Genomic DNA, 15298 nt, shown 5'->3' on the forward strand with positions numbered 1-15298 from the left:
TGAAGACTGCCACCACAGCCCTTTATTCACACTGGGCTTTGGCTGTCACTGTGCATAATAATGAATGAAGCAAATTATAACTCACAGTAACAGTGTGTATTGATGGGAATGGGCTTTATTTTGGTCAATATTTCGATGAGGTTCTTACCCTCTGGTGGGATTGCAGGTCAGGGAGGGGTTGGGCTGATGCAGCAGAAGAAAGAAACATTGCTGGGTGCTGATTGATGCTTTATTGGGCTGCAATACCAGAAGCTTCTGCTTGCAAAAATCAAATGTTAGATCTCTGTCTCTCAGGGTTTTATTTTGCTAGTACCTATGGGAACCAGCTGGGCTGGCTGCCTAGAGAAAAGACAAAGCAGGCTAGTCAGGAAGTTTGTGGTGATTTAAGCTAGATGCTGATTAGTGATTCACATTTGTCTGAATAATAAAATAAGTACAGAGAATGGGAACAGTTTCCAGTGCATTTCTCTATTGCTTCTCAAGCAAAATGAGAGCTGCTGTGTATAAGGTAAGGCTAAGAATTTTCCCACTGTGGCAGACCTGGTTTATTGCAAAGAAGAGAACAATACCCCAGAGAGAGAAAGATGTGCAGTACTGTCAGTGTTAGAAATCCTGCACTGAGGATGTTTGTGTTGGTGAATTCATTGGGAGGGGGGTAAAAAAGGTAACTTTTTATTGGAAACATAAACAAGAAATGTTCTCTCAGGGGCAAGTGGCAGGCTGAGAAATTTGGAGCAAGACCTCATGGGCCCCATGCTCCAGCAGTGGGACAGCTGCAAGGGTTTAACACTTAAAACCCTGCTCTGGAGGGACAGGGCTGGTGCAATTTGCTCTCTAGATACAGCCCTACAGCAGTGCTGCTAGCCTGGGTCAAGAGATGAGCAGCCTCTCATTATCTCTTTTCTCTGCTAGAATTCAGTCAATTATGGGCAAATTCTGAGAAAAAGTCATTTGCTGGGCTTTATTGTGAATCTTTTGAAATGTGCTGTCTTGTTTCAATGAATGAAAGTACCATGATTTGACACCTGAAGCTTTATTTCCTGCTTTTAAAGCAGAATGGGTCATTTTTCAGCAGACAGTATCTTCTTCAAAAGACTATTGTACTGCAGAATTAAATACCCTGCCTCAGGAAACAGCATTAGAGACTCTGAACTTCTTAAGTGACTTCATAAAACTTGGAGGTTAGGAAAAGAAAGACCTGTTGGTTTTCAGCCTGGCTTGAGGTAAAAAAGCTTCTTTTTGTAACAGAATCAGAAAAGTTCTGGAGTAAGACTGAGGTTGGAGGAGACCTTCCTTGCAGGCTGGGGCAATTTCTGGTAGAGCCAGGAGAGATTTAACACTGAGGGGAGCAGAGGCACTGCCCCAGAAGGAAGGTTTCACCAAAGAGACTTCTGGGTCTGACCTGAAGCTTCTTTGTTTTAGTGGCCAGAGGCACCCTGCTATTGAGGCTGGATTTGTCACATCCAGCTGATCTAAAGAGCACCGTGAGCTTTTTTGGAAGTCACATTGTCATTTGTTTCCAAAATCTCATTTATAGAGCTGTATGACACACTATATGCTTTCAGATGGCTCAAATAGCCTCTGGCTTTCTTTTCACATCTGTGATTGCACTTTGATACCTTCTTTCCTTTCCAATGATGAGTTTGGACATATCATCTCCTGCATTTATTTCTCTACCTTCCCTTTTCCTTCCTCTCTGTCCTCACCACCAAATTCTGTCCTCTTTTCATCCTTTTCCCTGCTTTGGGATTTCTCACCAGAAGTCACTGATCATGTGAAGAGGATCTGTCCAAGCCTGGGATTTTGCTGCATGGTCAGAAGGGACTCTAAGTGTCTAAGAGAGATAAATCATAATGGAAAATAGCTGCAGTATTCTAGTTCTGTTCACACAGCTCTTAAAATAGAAAGAAAGGACTCTTTGTAGGCTGCAGTTCAGATATTTGTCTGATGCCATGCTAGAAGGACATCTGACTCATGAGCCCAGTCAGATTTAGCTGCAGCATTTAGAGATGCCACCATGCCTGCCCTCCCCTTTGACCAGTGGTTATTGTCCTTGTACCAGAAATAGAATGAAATGGATGTCCTCATCTTAACCTCCTCATGCTTGTCACCATCCCCACTATCAGCTCAGGACACTGGTGATGACAGCTTTGCTCTAAAGAGCTGCTCTGCCAGTTGAGGAAAACCTGAATTGTTTCTGCTGCAAGGTCTCTGACTCAGGCATGGGGTGCAGAGGGCACTTGGGATTATGTGGGTTTGCCTCCCACCTGCACAGAGTAGCCAATAAAAACAAAAAGGTGGGATTTACCAGGAGCTTTCTGGGCGTTTTTTTTGCATCTCTGCAGTCTGCAGAGTACTGAGGGGAGCAAGTCCCCATGAAATACAGGTGTAAGCTTCCTGCATCCACCTGGAGTCATCTGTGTGGAGGGCAGAGGACAGAATGGAAATGCATTTTGAATGTGAATTGGACTTTGAGATGATGATTGAATTTTTATTGCATCCCCATGTGTGCAGCATTGTAGGCAAGATGTTGTTAGCAGCATCTGCAGACAGTGCATACATGAACAGGCTCATGGGGGTGGCATGAGCAGGGTCCCCAGCCCTGGCTAGGGGCCCACAGGGGGTGCATCACTCTGCATGGTCCTTCAGGCAGCTGTGTGTGGGGCAGGGGGTCTTCTTTTTCCAGTACTGTGAATCCAACAACTTCCTGCAGCACTGAATTCTCTCTGCATTCAGCCTGACATAGCTAAGACAGACAGACATTAATTTGGGTCACTGAGAATAAATAATTTCAGGGTTAAATGTAACTTAAGCTACATAAGAAATAAGGCTTCAGTCTGAATATGAGTGAAAATAATTTGTCCAAGGTGGGCTGGGCAAGCTGATATCTTGACTGTCCATCCACCTCGAGCAGAGTCTGCTGGACATGAACCCTGGTCAGTCTGTCTGGCCTGCAGATTCTCACTGAACTCACAGGGTTTGTCTCAAGCACAGGACTGAAACAAGCTGGTGTCACCCCCAGCACTGGGACACTGTGCTATGGACCCTGGGAGGGGTGAGGAGCCTTTCCCCTGCCTGGATCAGTCTATCCCTGTAACCATGGGAGCTCAGAGGGTGTGGGAGCTGGATGCCTTGTGCAGCAAGAAGGGGAGTGAGGGGGTACCCAGCACATGTCAGCTGGCTGCAGATGAGCCATCTGCTGCTAACGACTTCCCCAGACTATTGCTGTGCCTTGGGTCTGAACTTCCAACCCAGAGGTGAAAGGCTCCTTCACTTACTGGGCTATTAATTGTCCAAAGCACCAGTCCAGTTCTTAAGTGGAATTAATGGGAAGCCAGAGCTGGAGCTTGTAACTGGGAGGATTCTCACAAAAAAGATTAATAAACAGTGGGGGAAAGGGCTTGGGAGGGCGTGAGATCTGGACAGTTCATGCACCCAGGCTGTTGTCACAAACTCAGACAAACAGCTGGCCCAGGGCAGAAAGTACCACAGGGTCTCTGTTTTAGTCCAAGATTTTTTGGCTCTTTTCTGAAGAGCAATTTTCAACAGAGGGGAACTCTTCAGTGTTTCAGTTCAGCATTTCCAGCCATTGCACACCCTGAATTGCCTCTGCTGTGAGAAGTCCACCAAGGTAACACAGCAAGGAGTTCACTGTGACATGCTTCAGCACAAGACTTGGATGTTCATCCTCAGGTTAAAAGCCACATTATTTACAGGAGAAAAGATTCCAGTGCAGCTTCAAGGGTTACCTTTCTACAATTTATACCACTTTGCCTTCTTCTCTGTGCATAAGTAGGCTCCTTATTTACAGAATATGCAGTGTATGCTCCAAACATCAGGAGGAGGGGGCTGAAAGAGGGTTCACCAGTGACTCACCCACTCTGCAGATGTTTTATATGACACTGATCTTTCCTATCCAGTGAAATATGTTCAAGTGAGCAGAAGGTATCAGCTCACTAGGGACACTGCTTAGATGCTGAGCCTGCCAGAGATACATGCACACACCCAAGATGCTGTGACACTCAATGCAACCAAATATTTTAGAGGTGGGAAGGTGTTTGTTCAAATACTGCAGGATAATGGGGTCTTTTCAGCTCTTTGGGACTGTGGTGATTATTTTCAGTGGATCTTTTTCTTACATTTCTGTTTAAGCACCAGAAGAAGGCTGTCTGAATTGCCACCTAAGAGGAATAAATAACATGAAGAGCCATTTCACAGATGACCTGGCTAACCTGGTCAGCCCCATGTGTTTTGGATTGCTTCTGTATTTTGGCTCTCATGTTACCTGCAACCCTGTTCAACCCTGGTTTTCTGGTCCACTGTGCTCTCCACCAGGACAGCCTTTGGGGGTGGGATTGATGGACACAGGCAGCTCCTGAGAACTGAAAATTTTATCCAAAGCTTGTTGACCCAGGGGAAAGATCCCTCTTTGTTGATCGCACTGCCTTCCCTCACACTCAATGTAGACACAACCTCTTGTCCATCTTCACAGCTGATTATTTTTTAACCAGAGGTAGCAGCTGATATTAGTGATATTTTGTGGTGCAGGATGTGCCTTACATGCTGGCAAAACAGGGCTGTTCAACACAAAGCCCATATAGATTTTTCAGCAGCTTTTCTCAGCATTAGCCAGGCTCATGCATCATTGATTTCTCAAGTGCTCTGGAAAATATAACAGAAACATAACAGTAACAACATAACAGGAATAGTTTGTCCATCAGGCTCCCTCCCAGTGGCAGGGCCATTGTTTTCAGACCATTAGAGCTGGTAGATGCTGTAGCTGTGTTTAAGACCACAGAAGCTTCACATCTCCACCAAAGTGTTTACATGGCTGCTACAGACAGGGCACAGCCATCTGTAGTGTTAGTGCAAGTGCTTTTCCATTCTTTGCATAAATTAGGAGAAACATATTATTTTGTTAACTGCTGTTTGTACAAGTTTCGCAGAGGATCACAGTTAAAAATATATTTTTAAACATTTTTTTTTACTTCATGTGAAGTGAAAAGTGAGGGTTGGAGCAAAAATTCAACCCCAGAGTTATTTTTCAGATTGTGGGGGAAAACACATAATTTTACCAGCAATGAAGAGAATCCCTGGAGTTAATTATAATGGCACTTTCCCATAGCTGGAGTGAAGCTCTGTGTGTCAGCACTTCTGCTCCTCTCAGGGCTCTACAAATGGTGTCATTGTAAGTGCCAAGACACACACAAAACCAAGATTCAAGGGAAAATCAATCTTAAAGTTGTAATTTTGAAATGAAATGAATACCAAAATGTTGACCCCTTTAATGAAGTTTTCTCCTCATTGACATCCAAAAAAGATCTGCACTGGATAATATGTAGGTTGGCAAACTGGAGCGGGGGGAGGAATGCCATTAGCACATGACAGAGCTTGTTTCATTTGTTTATTAGTGGATGTCTCATGTATGTGATAAGACAGGAGGAACATTTCACATCTCTGGCCTTTGTCCAGCAAACCCCTGAAGGACATGCTTCACTTTGAGCATCTTAATCCTTCTTCACTTTAAATGAATGAATCCAGTCATGTGCTTGACACAGTCAGAAAAAGGGAGGGCATGGTAGTTGGTGTCACAGGCTTAGGTTGCTTGTGATAGCAACCTGTAGCTGGAAAGGTATGCATATATATGCATAGGTTTTATCTGTATCAACCATATGCATAATTAATGTTTTGTTTAAACTGACTGGACCATTTTCTCTTTACAACAGCCTTCATTTCTGGGATGAAACAATTCTGTGCATCAGAACTGGACACTTCATTGGTTTATTTCTCCCCATTTGCTTAAACAAGAAGAAGATAAACACAGAAAATTTCTGCTTAAAGGTTTTGGAAACTCCATTTATTCATTCTGTCATTTGAAGACATCAGGTAGGAGATATGACTAGGCACAAATGTTGTTTATGGTTTGCATGATATGCAGTTCTTTTAACTGGCTAATTCCTCACCTCTCTGCACTGCAATAATCAAGGTGAAGAAAGTTTTAACAGGTTGGACCCAGCTCCACCTGGTTTGAGAACCTCCATGGGCTTTCTTGGTCCATTTATTGTGACTGCTATGTCTGGGGGCAGACATTTGGATTTGGATAACTGGCATGTTTTCCAGCTCCACAGTCATCCCCTCAATCTGTTTGCATTGTTGTTACCTGCTAAGCTTCCTCCCCAGCTTTGCTGGACCCCATCCACAGCACAGTGAGGAGCAAGCAGGTGATGCTGAGCCATGCCAACCCCCACCTCCTGAGGTGGTCACAAAATGCAGGGGAAATGTTACCAGAACTGGCTTATCCCAGATCATATGCTGGAGGTTGGATAGCTGGTCTGGTTTCCACCCATTTGTGCTGCTAATAAGGCACAGAGAACAAACAAAGCTGCCCAAATGAAGCTGTCAGAAACTCCCCACAACAACAGGAGCTTTCTTAGGTGACAACAAGCTGGCACAGGCACCTTTCTTCCAGCCTATAAAATTCAGTATAATGAGAGAGCCAGGGAGAGGATGAGGCTGGCTGTGTGGCACGCTGGCACATCCTTGGCAGCAGCAGCAGCAGTTGGAGGCAGGAAAATGAATACATTGTCCCATTAGAGGCACTTGACTTGCTGGCTGGTGTCCCTGTGGATCCCTTTGTGGACACAGCAGAGTGCAGACATCCAGGGCAGCTCTAAATCACTTTCTGACAGGACACTGCTGTTGCCCAGACTAACAGGTGATGAAAGCAGGATGGTGTGAATCCCCCTGTTTACAGCCCCCTGGATCCATTCGAGGTTTCGCAGATTTGTGGTGTGCCTGTTCACCCTGCACTCTGCTGAGCTAAGAGGGACCTCAAAGCAAACCAAACCCAAAACCTTTTATTTAGATGACCTGCCTGCATAAAAACAAACATCCCCCCATCACAGGTGCAGCAAAGCCTTCTTTTGTTCCTCATTTCCAGGATCTCTTTAACCAAATACTGCTGCCTCCTCTCCTCCCCTCCCTCCCTTGAGCAGCTGCCAAGGGCATTTGCAATGCAGCTTGGCCCTTAACGTTTTGCCCTAAGCAAGCAGCCAGGACTCCAGCTGCCTGACTCCACTGCAGCTGGATGCTCACAGAGAGCTTCAGATTCCCAACTCGAGATAAGCCAAGATAGCAAGGCTGAAAATACATTCAAACTGAGGCTTGTATCTGGGTCACAGAGCTGCCAAAACCACCCCCGTTCTGTTGAAACAGCTATTGAATTTGCTTCTAGAAGGAAAAAGACAGTAACATGCCAAGTGACACTAATTATTAGGCAGCACTGAGCAAGCATAATGCGCTCCTACAAATTATCTGGGAACATTTTTTTTCCCTTTTTTTTCGTAATGCGTTTTGAGGGAGGAACAGGGAAGTTGATCAAGGTGAATGCGTAACCCATGGAAATCTGTGGGAAGGCATAGTTCTTCCAGAGGTACACTTTTAGTAGAAAAATGTTACCTGTAGGTTAGGTAATTGTTGTGGAAATGTTAAAAAGTTCTTCCAGATTTGAGGACAACAAAATCCATGTAAACCACCAAAACTGCCATCAGCTTCTATGCCAACGCTACAGGGAGAAGCCTGGCTTTCCTTTGCACTATTTTCAGCAGTGATTAGGAAGGTGGAGATGGCACTGGGAGAAAGCCAGCCCCTGCTTTGGAAATGGTGATAAACTACAGAGAATTCAACAGTTCCAGTTCTTTCCTTTCCTTAAGCTATATTAAACTTATTTTCATCATCATGAGTTTAGAAAGGAGATACAAACCTGTCCAAAAAAAAACAACAAAAAGGCCAAATTTGCTCTGCATTGGATTGGCATGGTGGATTTGTGAAAGATAATTTAAAACACATCTTACTACTGACAATGCCCAGCCAAAAAATCCTATTGGATGAATTACATACTCTTAATAATTTCAGACTAGCAAATTGAGGGCAAGAAGGTTTTGTTTCTGTTTCCTTTATCAAGTCTTGATACAAAGCATTTCACACCTGCATCTGTTCCTCTTCTCAAATTAAGCAGTATTTTCAGCCAGGAGGAATCAAGATGACTATTCAGGGACAAAAGAGCTGTTCAGCTTAAATAAAGGTGGCAGAACTTGGTGATTAATTTGTCTCCTTTGTTTCTCTAGTTGGAGAAGAAAGAGAAAAAGACAGCAAAGAAGTAATTATACTTAACTGCACCAAGAGAGTTTTACAGTCCTGAATTCATGAGTGTTTTCAAGTTGATGGAAGATAACCAGTTATGAGACACTTCCTAAATACAGGGCAGAACTATGTGAAGGCAGGAACATGTGACAACAGCAGGCAAAGAGTGGTGCTTTCAGCTTGTTTGTGTTCAGCTCATGGGTGCTTCTTGTTCTTTTTTTAGAGAGCTGTAAATGAAAATTGCAGTGGTTTTGGAACGTGGCATATGGAGAGAGGCTGTCATGCACCTGCCCTGGCTGCTGGGTAATACAGATGTGCTGCAGATGTGTGTGGTTGCACTGATATTTGGGTTTTACTTCTACCATTGACTCTTTTACAGGCAAAAGGTCTTTGGAGAAAGCAAATACCTGATTTTGAAACCTGTGGCTGAACACTCCCAGCTGCTATTCCAAGTTCATCAGAGTCAGTGGGAGACTGACTGTGGCAAGGCTGTAATTTCATCTTGGGAAGGAACATGGACATTTCACTTTATCCACTTTACCTTTTCATTAGATGAGCCTTGTTTAAAGATAATCTCTGAAGGTTCCCCTTAACCACTTAATGGGAAACAGGCTTCCAGATGAAATATTAGATGTGAAATTATCTGGGTCTCCTGTGTTCCCTGATCATTGCTAGGTCTGGTATGAGCAACTGGAGGCTGCTTCTGGAGGAGCAGTGGCAGCAGAGCAGCTTCATTGCTCAACAAGCACTGACACCATTTAAGGCAGGGGTTCTCTACCTCAAATCCAACTGCTCTCATGCCTAAAGCTCATGCTGATTTTCAGTGCTTTAACTAGGGAGGAAATGTGCTCTGGCATGTAGGTTGTTTTCCCATTTATTTACACTCTTTCCAAGTGGGAAAGAGGAGGAAATAAAGAAAAAAAGAAATAGCAGTGGCACAGCCTCAAATCTTTTACAGTAAAATGCAGATGTAAATAGGAAAAGGTAAAGTCCAACTTCTGCAGTGGAGCCCTATTCAAAATACATGAAATGTTCTTGATCTGGACATCTGGATCCAGAGCACACTGAAAGGAAACACTAAACTGAACCAATGAGCCGTATGAATTTTAGCCCTTGTAAAATTCACTGCAGTAATTTCCCATCTTTAAAGGTGATGGTGGCTTTGTTTTCCAATTTGGGTTTGGAGAAAAACAGATCACTAAATGTCATTATCAGAATTGGGTGACACTTGACAAGAGCATAAAATGATTTTATTCCTGGGTAACTCTGACAAATTATTTGGCCTGGGCAATTTAACAAGGCCATAAGAGATTGGAATCACTACAGAATGATTTCATGGCCAGTGGGCTGGAGGCAGCTCTGTTTATTTCTGTCTAAGCTGTGGGTCATTAAGGATGTATGACAAAATACGTTCCAGGACTGAGGATTTGAGAAGCCTTAAGATGAAATGGTAGCAGCTGCTCATATCACAGACAAGGAAGAAGATCCTTTTTCTGGCAAACTAGAGAAGAATGTTACCAAAAGATCTATTTTCCCTGCATTTTTAATATGTTGTGTATATTTCTGCATTGTTGCCAGCCTTGGCTGAGATTTAAATTTGCACTGCATGCTTTTACAGAGATATTCTTTGGTTTGCAAAAATGCCTTCTAAAAGCTTTTCTGAAGCATGCTTTCAGTAGGACTAACAGAAACACCTCTAAAAAGCAATAGCCACTTGGAAGTGACATTTCTAAGGAATGTTTTCCCTTTCTTTGCCTAGTGCTGTTCAACCAGCACTAGCTGCAACTGTGAGGAGCAATAGAGCCTCAGGGGACCATATGCTGCTACTAACAGGCATTTTCTGTATGTAAATTTAGGAGTTTGTCACAAAAGGTCTCAGATCTGTTACTTATTGCTTCTCATCACTTGGATCCTCTGGAGCAGGTGCCCAATCCAGTATCTATACATCATCCACAGAAGCCTGCTGCCATTCAAGCAAAGCAATATTTATTTTTACTTGATTTTGCTTTGTCTTTTCACACATCTTGTCCTCTTTTATCCTGACTTTGCTAACAGTTTCTTCAATTAACAAATATTTTTCTGTTGCTACAGCAAATACTTCCTCAAACATGTGTGAAGTTGAGCATGTAGGAACATTTTGCTGAATGAGGAATTATTTGCACAGTAATATACCACAGTCTCTGTACAGACAGAAGGCTTGGGTGGGGAACACTCCTGGATGCTCCTATGGGAAAACTGCAAAAAGCTGACCTTTTATTTTGGGGCAAAAAGCTCCTTCTTTAATGTAGTTCCTACATTTCTCACAACTATAAGTTGCCATGACAAAAGTCAGCATGGAAGCTGAATTGCAATGATACCTTACCAGTCCTTCCTAGTTCCTAGAATGGCTGAAAACAAAGCTTGTGATGCTGAGGATGTCAGTCTTGTCCAGACTAAGAGTGCAGAGCAACCAAAAAAATCCTTATGAGGGTTGAGATCAAAGCAAAAATGGAGTGAATGGTGATTCTCAGAAAGATTCAGTTCAAGGGAGAAGAACCTTTCCCTTGACAAGGGTTGAAAAGGATTGTGCCATTTGTTTGTCCAATAAAATAAAATAACATCTTTACAAACAACAACCACCTACAAAGCAACATGTGCTACCTGGTAATAACATGAAAATAGGAACTACTGCCATCAAGCTGATGTGATATCTCTGCCTGCCTTCCAACTCACTCTGCTGGCTGCAGGTCATATGTAGGTTGCCTTGCACCAATTTAGGAGCAGTGGCAAACACTTAAGGGGCTCCAAGTGCAATGCTGCAGCCATTTAAGTAGATCTGTGGTAGGGATAAGCAATAGCACATGCTAGAAGAGGAAGGAGACAGCTTCAGTTCTGCAAATGGGTCTCACAAGGACCTTTTTGGAATGGTTAAGTCCATCCTCTTTTCTACATTTCACAAAGTTGAAAAATTTAAAAGGGGCAGAAAAGATCTTCAGGATTACTTAAAATTTAGAACTATCTCTCAGTATAATACATCTCACTCATCCAAGAGCCTCAAGATATATTTAATTAACCTCTGTCTGAAGTTAAAAGTTTTCTTGATCATCCTTTGCAAAGATCTGCCCAGGGAAGTGTCAGACAGCCTTTGGGAGCTCATGTTGGTAGCCAGTTCTTAGAAAATGAAGCTGGACCAGGTCACTCTTCTAATAAGACACAAGGCTAATTAACTGCTTAAATAACATATCTAGGGATATCACAGATCTTCATGTATTCATGTATTGAAGGCTAAAGTGCATGTCTTTCAAACATGTAACACAAATAACAGTGATGAACTTCCAAGAGAGGGATTATGAGATTGGTTCTTTCATCTCTCTTGGGAAGGTGGTCAACTTAGATCATCAAAATGGTTTCTATGGCTACAAAAAATGCAGCTCTCATGTTTTCTCCATCAGGAATGTGGGCAAGTGGAAGATCTAGGGTGGGTTTTGTTCAAAGCTTAGTGACCTTACCACATCCCCATGAAATTAGAGTATCTTAGCTGCACTGCTGTGTCAGGCACACCTTTATAAAAAAATGCCTTCTTATGATCAGCTCTGCTCCCTCTCCATGTGTGACATAAAGTAATGCCTCCTACTCCATTAGCTGCTCTCCTTGGGAAGATTCTGCAAGATCCCACAGGAAAATTGAAAGCATCTCCATTACACTGTGGTTTTCTGCACAGGAGTCTCAGATGTTTGCTGCTGACATTTCAAATACTATGTAAAACCAGGGCAATAGAGGGTGGTCTTCTCATTCAGCCTTCAGCTTGAGAGGGGTCACTTTGTTATGGGTATGGAGCTCATGTGTTGCTCTCTACAGGTGGATCTTTGGCAGAAATAGAAGCTCCACTTTGACAGAAAGGTACTCACCATGTGCTTAACACCTAAGTATCAAATACAAGTTTTCATAAGAAGCCTTGGCACTTACCTCAGGATTGGAATTATCACTTGGAAAACCAATGGCCTCATGAGTGCTCTCTGTTTTGTAGGTTAGGAATCTTCAGGAAGTATGGAATCCATTCTTCCTTTTTTTTTTCCTGGAGAGTGGGGGCCCTTTTACATATTTTGCTCTTCCAAAAACTCTTCATTTTTTTCTTTATTTATCTCAATGAGCTCTTCTGTATCTTCTCTAACAACTCAAATTTCCCATTTCTCCCAGGTTTCAATTTTTTGCTTAAACATTTTCCGGCATAAAATACATTTTTTTGCCTTAAGTAATCTCTGAGTGCTTTAATTTCTTTACCTATTCTCACAGCAAGTACAAAATTCACCCCTTTTGAAGAAGAGAAATGGAGCCCACAGAGATTAAATTATTAGTACATCTGTCACACAGCAGAAAAATGAGATCAGGGCTTCTAAATCCAAGACTAAGCCCTCACCACTTGAACAAACCACACCAGACAATTAAGGTCCCACGTAGTCCTGGTATGGCACATGGCCTTGCCAGATGTTCAGCAAGAATCTTGCAGCTGGAGACATATCTTGGGGTTTTAAAGATGCATTTTCTGAGCTGGCATTCCCCAGGGGTGCAGGCATTTCAGGGCTTCCTGGTTATTTTTGCCTTTCTTCATGTATTGCAGTCCAGGTTGCTTTACACCATGAGTTCACAGGGCTTCCAAAGCTGGCAAAAAAGGCTTGCATCTGGCCCCAAAAGAATAAAATAAAGCCATTTTATACCAGGGGGAAAAAATCAAAATAATGAAATAAGGCCGTTTTATTTCTTTATGCAAAAATAGGCAACAGAAAAGCAAAGTGCATGTTCAAGCTCTCCAAGTGAGAAGACAATGACTAGAATTATAAAAGGAATTATCAGCAACAGCACACACTGAGAAGCTCCCAAACCATCAGCTACGTGGTCTGACTCCAGATCAAAGACATTGATATTCAAACACAGGAGAGACTCCCATTTAGATTCAACAGGGATGACACTTAGCAGCCCTTCTGCTGATGCTCTCAAAGGAGTGTTAGTTGAGATAAAAGAGTTCTACTGTGGGACTTAAACAGCAGCTATTACTATAAGTAGAGAGCAGCCCGAGGCAGATAACAAAGGGATGAAGAGAGGATGGACTGGTTGAGGCTGAGAGAAAGAAATACCTGCGACATGAAAAGAGACTTAAGTTTTCCTTCTGATCTTCCTTAGTAACCTTCAGTATAATTTTGTCTGTTTATGTACTCCAGCGACTTCCACTGCTGCAATGTCTGCAAGGCTGGCTGGTTTTCAGAGGTCCACTCTCAAAGTGCTGCTTTGAAGGAGGGGAGGAGGAGCCCCACAGTTAAAAAGCAGCACTGGAAATAAACAGGAAAGGTGATGCCATTTCCCTTGGAAGACACGGAGATGCTCAAGTCATACAGGTTCGTGTGACAGAGCCTGGCAATAAAAGGAAGAGTGGTTTGTAGGGGTACTCAGGAGGTAGGATTTACCAAGAAAGTCTGATCACCACAGTGAGAGGGTGATGAATGGAGAGCACACATATGGAATATGCAAACTTGAGAAATATATGCATGCTACACATGGTTAAGATCATGTTTCACATGCTCTTGGTTCATACAGATCCCTTATTACTGCAAACCTCCTTTCAGACCCTAAAATCATTAGACATAAAGCTGCTTCTTAGCTGTCGAAGATATAAACTCCAAAGTGACCAGAACAAAGTAGAAAGCCTCATGGGTTCACAGATCCTGGCACAGAGACCCATGTCCTGGCCCTTCAGTCAGTAGCTTCTCCTCAAGCAAATCCACTGTGCAGAGCGAGTAGGATTAAACACAGTTCTGCATCTTTTAAAACCCAGACGGTTTTTGGGAGAAATTATCTGTCACCCTAATCCCTGCAGCTCTGTTTATCTCTGATCAGAAAGGGGAGTGCCAAATTGGCATAATGATTCAGTACCAAAAAAAGAGCGTGCCTATAAGCACAGATCATGATTTGCATACTTATTAGCCTTGACTGCCAGGGAACATTCTGGTTCCTTTGTAAGCACAGAAACAGTAAAAATATGCTAATAGCAGCATATCAAATTTGGGCTTTAGCCAATCTGTCAATATTGAAATTACTTGCCTGTAGTAGAGTGGGTAAACAACTCGTTGTATAGGATGATCTGAGGCATGATTTGAACTTGTTGAAATTTAGTCATTTTGTGCCTGAAAAACTCACAGATCAGCAAGTGAAACATAAGCATGCACGCAAGACAGATGTCACACTGACTTTCTATTCTCTTATCTCTTTGCTGCCTTCTTTTCTGCTTTGGGAAGTGGCTCGTTCAAGAGTCTGGGGGTGGGGTGATTTCCAGAGACAATCACTTAAATCACTGCCAGTGTATGTCCTCCATGTAGACCCCATTTCTTTTCCTCCATGTGCAATAAAGACAAAATGTCTCCTGACATAAACTTGATATAAACCCAAGTCATTCTTTTCTTACCACAGACAAATAAAGCTTTTCCCACAGCAATGATCATCAAAACTCATCAAAAGTTAATGATCTTTCCTTAACTCTCCAGAGCTCTCCCATCTCTGAAATCAGCAGAAAAAAAGGAACTACAAGGTTACCATGTGCTATCTTAGCCTTATCCTCTGGTTTTTCTTTGTTCCTTATGGAGCAAGAAGTTCCTTTTCTTCATCTCTGTTATTTATTCTTTTGCTCCATTTTTTTTTTCAATTATCTGGCATAGTCTGTGCTAATTGGTTGGTTTGGTTTCCCTTTCTTTGAGGGCCATTCCAGATAGAAGGAAGAAAGATGATGGTGTAGTTAATGAAATATTTTTGGCCCGACTCTCTTTATTCTCAAAGAATGGGACTGAAAGTTCTATTTCTCTAAGCAGAGCTAAAAATAAAACCAGAAAAACAAGAACAATAAAAAAGACTCAGAAAGACTTCATGATGTTCCAAGACTCCATGAAGATCTTTAGCATATCTTTACACCCACTTCTCCTCTAACCCTTATGAGCCCTGAATTAGAGGCACCTCTCCATTGAGCCAAGCCACTTGGGCAGCACCTTGCACTCATTCCAGCTCCATTCACTCCACAAACAACATCATTGATCATTCAGTGACCCAAAGATGAGGGTGCCACTGACCTGAAAAGAAACTTCTCCAAGCTCTTGGTCTGCTGAATATCCACATCTGGGTCCTACATGCAAAACCA

At 42.7% G+C, this 15298-nt stretch overlaps 1 long non-coding RNA gene across 1 annotated transcript in view; it reads left to right on the plus strand.

The window, feature by feature from the left end:
* Positions 1-396: 396 nt before the first annotated feature.
* Positions 397-15298, plus strand: part of LOC139590657 (uncharacterized) — an 85885-nt gene continuing 70983 nt past the window's right edge. The window contains exons 1-2 of the long non-coding RNA XR_011679386.1: positions 397-508; positions 5727-5886. This is a non-coding gene — a long non-coding RNA (uncharacterized lncRNA). The remainder of the gene's footprint in view (positions 509-5726; positions 5887-15298) is intronic.

Source organism: Agelaius tricolor, unplaced genomic scaffold, assembly GCF_023055355.1.
Source record: "Agelaius tricolor isolate 1412-34295 unplaced genomic scaffold, bAgeTri1.0.p SCAF_5, whole genome shotgun sequence".
NCBI lineage: Eukaryota > Metazoa > Chordata > Aves > Passeriformes > Icteridae > Agelaius > Agelaius tricolor.